This window comes from Sinocyclocheilus anshuiensis, unplaced genomic scaffold (genome assembly GCF_001515605.1).
Source record: "Sinocyclocheilus anshuiensis isolate Anshui unplaced genomic scaffold, SAMN03320099.WGS_v1.1 scaffold393, whole genome shotgun sequence".
Taxonomy (NCBI): domain Eukaryota; kingdom Metazoa; phylum Chordata; class Actinopteri; order Cypriniformes; family Cyprinidae; genus Sinocyclocheilus; species Sinocyclocheilus anshuiensis.
Genome location: NW_015536501.1, coordinates 1,660,056 through 1,667,150, shown reverse-complemented (window position 1 = coordinate 1,667,150; position 7,095 = coordinate 1,660,056). Strand labels below are relative to the sequence as shown.

At 37.6% G+C, this 7,095-nt stretch overlaps 1 long non-coding RNA gene across 1 annotated transcript in view; it reads left to right on the top strand.

Annotated features, from left to right (window-relative positions):
* The first annotated feature begins 5,299 nt into the window (after positions 1 to 5,299).
* LOC107689490 (uncharacterized) overlaps positions 5,300 to 7,095 on the top strand; it is a 26,563-nt gene continuing 24,767 nt past the window's right edge. The window contains exon 1 of the long non-coding RNA XR_001634344.1: positions 5,300 to 5,523. This is a non-coding gene — a long non-coding RNA (uncharacterized LOC107689490). The remainder of the gene's footprint in view (positions 5,524 to 7,095) is intronic.

The following is a 7,095-nucleotide window of genomic DNA, read 5'->3' as shown; positions in this document are numbered from 1 at the left end:
TAATGTACAATTTTCAGAAGTGAACATTTTTATTATAAAGTAAAAAAAAAGATTTTAGTAATTTGATATAGTAACATTATTTCAGTTAATAAAATAATATCCTTTAATTTACTGTAAATTTACTTTAAGTAAAACTAAATTGTCCTACCCTATTTCTTGTTAAACTTCTGGCAACAACAGCTGCTGGGTTATTACCATAAATTTCACTTTTAATTTAATTTAATTTAATTGTATTATTTATTTATTTTTTTTACAGTGTACGGTATTTCTACAGTGTGCAATTTGTATGGGGTCCTTCTCTTTATTTGTTAATATATGTTCAGTAATTGTCCAAATATTTTCTGTTTGAATAATTTAACTAATCTTCGTGATTAAATTTCTCTTGTGAATCAGATTTTCGAAGTAAACATAAGAACTCTTTTGTTTCTATTTTAAAGGAATTGTTTATAATGAAACACAAAATTCAGTCACTCAAAGCTGTATTTTTTCAGTGGCACATCAATGGTGAAATTTTGAAGAAAATCCTGGCTGCTCATTTCCATACGTATGAACTTCTAGGATACTTTCATGTCATTTTAGAGGTAAGAAGTCAGAATATTTTTCCAAAATTCACCTTTTATGTTCCACGGTAGAATTAAATTCAGCTTTGGAAATGGTGACAGAATTTAAATTTTCTGTGGGAACCTTTTACACATTTGTCTGCGATTCGTTTCTTCCCTTCAGATATTTGAACCATTAATCGGGGCTGGAGATAAGGCTTCTAATCAGAACCACATTAGCTAGTACTTCCTGCTGTCATGTGGCCTCATGGATGGAGTCCTGCCCATCATCCAAGGGTCATTAGGGGCCGCGACCCCTAGCTGTGATCCCTCAGGCCCTGGGTAATGGCTCCACTGCAGGATGGCCAGACGTCACGTAGTGTCCCACATCCCCCCGATTCATCCGTGCAACGTCAGTGATTTCCTAAAAAAGGTGACTTGTGTGCTAATTAAGACCGATGAAAATCCATTTTCCCTGCAGTACATCTTAAAAACAATGTTTGAATTTGATTGAGGCTGATGCAAAGATTTTCCGCATGAAATGCACTGGCATCCACAAGCCGGTAAAAGATAAGACTCTGTTTGTTAACGAAAGCCTTTTGTATTTGTTTTGATTACCTGGTGGGTTCTTGGCGGACTTAATTTAGGCCACAGTTTACTCAGCGCCGAAGAAAGAATTGTGTGTGTTTCATAGGACGAACGCTGTCCAGATGTTTAAGATCCTGTCAAAACCACTTGGTGGAAAAGTGACGGGAACGAGCGAATGTTTACTTTGCACTTTCTGGAGGATGCCATTAGAAAATTTTAATTTGAATCAAATTACGATCTGGCACGTATATTCTTTCAGCACGGTTGTATTTAGCATATTAGTAGAGAGCCGCTTTTATAAATGACACATTAAATGTACCGTGAAAAGCCCGTGAAATCCAGGACATGTGATGCAATCGGAATACTCGCAAAGTACCTCAGGAACGCACACACATCCTGTTAGCGGCAGTTCCATAATTTCAGGCTGTGCAAACACGTAGAAAGGAAAGAAAAGCACAAGTTGTCTGGGCTCTGAAAATGATGGGCCGAACTGACAGTGCATCATTTTATGCCATGAATATGAGTATTCAGCTGATGTCTCCAAATGAACTGTGAACAAAAAGCTACTGAGAACCAGGAATGAGGCTCTTCTAGGTAATGGTAGACACCAGTCTCAATGTTTGTGCTGTTTATTTGTTCACCACATTGGTTGCATGACAGCAACAAGAAATAGGTCATTCTATGAATCAGCTTTCTTGTCTAGTGTGATAGGAGATTTTAAACATTGTTTCAGGTAAATAATGTGTCGAGTTGTTAAGTATCTAAGGCTAAATTAAATTAGCTGAATTAATTAATTTTTGGTTTTATTTATTGAAAGACATTAATAACCTTTTCAGCAAAAAGCAATGCTACAAAAAATAAATACATTTTCACAAAATAATAGGAAGCAACACTAACAATAATTCATTTTTGAGCAGCAAATCAGCATCTTAGACTGATTTCTGAAGGATCATGTGACTGAAGACTGGAGTAATGATACTGAAAATTCAGCTTTGATCACAGAAATAAATTACATTTTAAAACCTATTAAAATTGAAAACAGTTATTTAAAATGGTAATAATATTTTAGAATATTACTGTATTTTTAGATCAAATAAATGCAGCCTTAAAAAACATTAAAAATAATATTGAATTTTTGAATGGAAGTGTACATAGAAAGTGGACAAAATATTTAATGCATTTTGTCTATTTTATGTCTATACTTTTTATTATTGATTGATTGGGCACCTGTTTTATAGAATGACCCAAACGTCAAAACCAACGGGTAGGCTGTTAATGCGAACTCTCTAGAGGCTAATATTTATGTTGAATCTGCAATGTAGTTTCTGCATTAATATCTCATTGATCTGCCCTCAGATATCATCACTTCATCCTGTGGAGGAAAGAGCTGAGAGGCCCATCCTCAGAACACTTCCCAAGAGCCTTATTTGACTAAGTGGCGGGAACATTAGCATTTTCAGCCGGGCCGCTGGGATATGCTTGGAAGAGCACCGTAGGAGAGGTGCAGAGCGAAGAAAAATAAGCTACAGCACTACCAATAAGTCGCCCTTGAAAGGAACCAGATGTGTGCGCAAAGATCTTTCGAAAATATTATCTTTGGAGGTCGAACTTCTCAGAACGCTGTTCTTCTCCCAACCCCCGCAAACCAACACTTGCTCGCCGTACGCTTTTGCGTGCTTTTCATTTCAATACTTTTGTTTTTACAATAGCATTTTTCAGAGGTCAAAAATGTGAATAAGGCCCACGGTGCTCATTGTTTCTGCATCGTTCCACGGCGTCTGCTTTTAAAACACACAGTGAGACTTTGTGTGGCAGCTCAAGGCCCTGACAGGCTGAAGTCAGCTCACGCCACGGCGTGTCGGGGAAACGGCATGGTTGTTCTCCTACACAGAGGCACCTCTATGGAAAGCCAAAAGACCAAAAAAAACCACAAACCTCAGGGCTTTTTGAATAAAACTAGCCGGAGTCTCTTATGCAACCTTTTTTTCTGTGGCGACTAGAGCAGAAACACACATGCAAATCTGTCAGCTAACTCGTTAGGATAATAACTCGAACATGTGGGGGTTTTTTCACCATCCATCCTGCCGTAACAAAACAAAAAGCCTTTGAGCGATAAGTCGGCGGATAGAAGTACAGGGGTGAAATATGGACGCTCGGTTGCGCCGCCAACAACAAAAACAACAAAAGGTTTGTGTTGGGATCTGCTTCCCTATAAATGTGTCACAATGTTGGAGCCCCTCCTGGGTGTGCCGGACATGGTGTTCCCACAAGATCTCTCTGGCTCGGGTGCTCTGTCATTAGGCCTTGCCACCGGTGCCACACGCCACTCCTAGTGCTGAGCAGAGGGAGCGCAAGGCCAACGAGACGCAGGTTTGCCAGAACGCTCGAGCCTCCCCCATAACCGCTTCAGACGTGTCTTACTGGAACTTCTGCTGTGGAGACAGATAATTGAGTTTCTTTATATTCCATGCAAGTTTGTTTAAATTGTCTGTCTGTATACACAGGCTGTGACCGGTCCAAATCCAATCCATCCAGCGTTGGGTGACTGCATGGTGTTTGGTGTTTTCGGATTAGTGTCAACGTATCAATCAAATCGGACTGTTCCAGTAAATCTCAGGTGAATTTCTTTTACCTGTCATTTCCCAAAAGCCCCGCAACAGGGTCATAGGTTTTCACCCATCCATGTTAAGATGGCCACCGCGTGGGCAAATGTTTGTTATCTTTGGTTTCAGCTGGAGGTTCGGTGTCTCTCTGGGACTGGTCGACATGCATACCAGGACAGACCAGCAGGGCCCTCCCATTACCACATGGTGACTGGGGATATGTTCCATAGGAGTCATGTGACCGCTAGTGTCCTCTTTCCCAGTGTATCCCATTGCGAAAGATGCATGTGAGTGCAAACTTTACATTCATGGTAATTATGACAGTATGTTCAAAGCAATGCTACTCATAGAAATAATGCATGCTATTTTTAATCAGTCTACAGTACTGAATGAGTCATGTTTGGATGAATCTCTGGAAACCTGTCATAAACCAGTCAAATTTCATCCCAAAATCAAAAGAGAATAAAATAAAACAAAAATTATATTTTATTTTGCATTATATTTTTAGAAATGTAAAATCTTTTAATAACAGTACTTTTTTTTTCATTGTGACATTTTTTTATATTTTTGTCCCTCGATTTTCATTTACATATTGCATATAATGAAAAAAAAAAAAAAAAAAACGCATTACTGTAATGCAAAAATTATTATTTAAAATGATACTCTTATAATTTATAGTAAATAATTTATATATTTATAATAATTTGTAAATTATACAAATTAAAATGTACTGTTACAGTAATGAGAATTGAATTGATCATCACTGAGAATAATGGAAATTAGAAATCAAATATTAAAAGTAAAATGTCAAGATACATTTCGATAATGAGAATTAGTTCGGAAAATGTCACGATTGCAAAAAAAAAAAAAAAAAAAAGATATTCCTAAAACAGACTTCATTTTCTTTGTCAAATATTAATCATTTTTACCTTCTTTTAAATTTGTGGATAAAATGTAATCTGGGCATGTTTCTGTGAGACAGGGTTATTAACAGTGTTATTAAATAAAATAAACATTAACTGAAATAAAATATAAAAAATAAAAATATTTTTATATAAATAATTCGTGTATAATAAATAAATAATTTATATTTAAATAATTGATTTCAGCTAGTTGCCAACATTTCTCATTTTTAAGTACTAAAATAACTAAAACTAAAATAAAACGAAAAAATAAATAAAAAAAATAAACTAATTCAAAAACAAACTATAACACTGAGTATATAAACGATACTCAAATAACTGTGAGATGCTGTGAGATTTACCTATTTGGCTACAGAGATGTCGTTTCCCCAAGAACAGTATGCTCTTGCCCTGTCGAATACAAATTGAATTTCATCTAAATTAAATCAATCTGCATGAAAAGCTGCAATATCTGTCTGTTAGGGGCAATAATCCTGGGCACTTGTGCCAAGGCCAAAGGAGGCCTGCATGTCAGTGATACTTTCATCTAAATATACACGAGACTGATGGCAGCAGGTGAGAGGGGCCCTGTGAGACGCTGGCGCTGAACCATCACGCATACGGTGCAGGTCGTACCCAAGTGTCTATGTGCTCGTGTGTATGTCCTTGTTGGGTGCGGTTGGGGCTAGGATGCCATCTCCCATTCAATGTGGATCGAGATCTGAACTAAACGCAACCCAATTTTGGGTTTCTCTTCAAAGCCAGCTGGTCTGGCTTGATTTTCTTTAGCCTTTTTTGACATATTAACAATCTTTTTTCTTTTTTTACAAAGACTGGCCCACAGCAGGTGCTGGAGGGTTGAGCTTCCTGGAGAAGAATGTTATCGGACTGGTAAGTGACCAAAAAGCGTCCAAATTGAACGATTGCTTGACGTTGGCGAAAAAATGACGTGTCTGTGGTCGAACACAAGTCAATAAAGTGTGTGTGCTAGCATGACACGGTGTTTCAACACGTCTCGTTTGGGGAATGCGGACCTGAGAATAGAAATAGAAAGATACAAATTTAGAGAGGTGGGCTTTTTTTCGGGACATGGTTTGCCTTTGTAAATAGATATGTTTGTCTAGGAGATGAATGCGGGAGAGGATCGCCGTTGACTAATATTGTGTCAAGCTTGTTTACGGCTCCTTTTATGACAAAAAAAGCTTTGATGTGAATGTCGCGTTCTTTGTCCTATCGTTTGAGGACTTTATCAAGCCACAATATGTTTAACCCACATGTTGTGAAGGATTTTCTTTTCCCCGGAAATGCTTGTTAATATTATCCCATTGAACTAGAACTAACTGACTGACAACTTTTCAAAAAATTTGATAATTTTTGTGGTTTTTGTTACCTTGTTACACGTGTGCTGTTCCCTGTTAAAAATGACTGGCCTACCAAAAAATGCTTGTAAATCTCTCATTATGCTACCAAGTATTGGTTTCAGTCTTTTTGTCAATTTGTTTTCTTTCAGTTAGCACAGGTTTTGTATTTCTTTTCTTTTTTTTTTGAACTGATTGATTGTCTGTGCTTATGCATCAAAATTTTTTAGTGAACATTGCCAAACTTTTCCACAAATAATGTTCCAAATAAAATGCAAAACCTGTGATAATTGTTAGAAAACAAGCATTCTATATTATTACCAAATTTTGGATTCTTGTATCTTTTTTTTTGGCTGCGTTTACACTTGGCATTAACATGCGATCACCGGGATCTGATCAAGCAGTTCGGATCATCAGTAAATCAGGACACGGCGCGTTTACACTTGGCAACATCAGCTGACTTCTCGATCTGGATAACCGATCGGATCTGTATTTCCCGCGCAATATTTAAATAAGTCTGCGGTGCAAAGTCGACCTGAAGTGGTGGGTTTTCTTTTGAAAACTATTTTCAGTCGCGGGACATTTTACAAAACAAAATAAAAGTACGAGTCTCACTAGCGCTCTGTTCTTCCGACAGATCGGGAGAGAGGGGGTGGCGTTTTGCGTGATGTCGATCTGCGAATGAGACACGATGGCTGGATTGCGTTTACATTACACGTAGGTACGATCACAATGCGTCCTCGACTACCTCCGGACAAGGACACGCTGATCGGATAACATTCCGATCAGAATCGCGTTTACACTTGTCTTTTCAATGTGTATGTGAACAACATCCGGATACAGCTCGCATGTTAATACCAAGTGTAAACGCAGCCTTTGTCAACTTGTTTTCTTAGAAGTTCACAAGCAATTTTAAAAGGTCAGTCATTTTTGACCAGGAACACCAAATTAGGCCAAGGATTTTCAAGCTCAGCACAAAGGTTAAATGTAATTTCCAGTTCCTGTGTTTGGTACCAGTCAGGGGCGTTGCCATCATTTCAGAAGTGAGGGGGACAGAAATGTTATATATATAAAAAAAAGAAAAAAAAAGAAATATATATATATA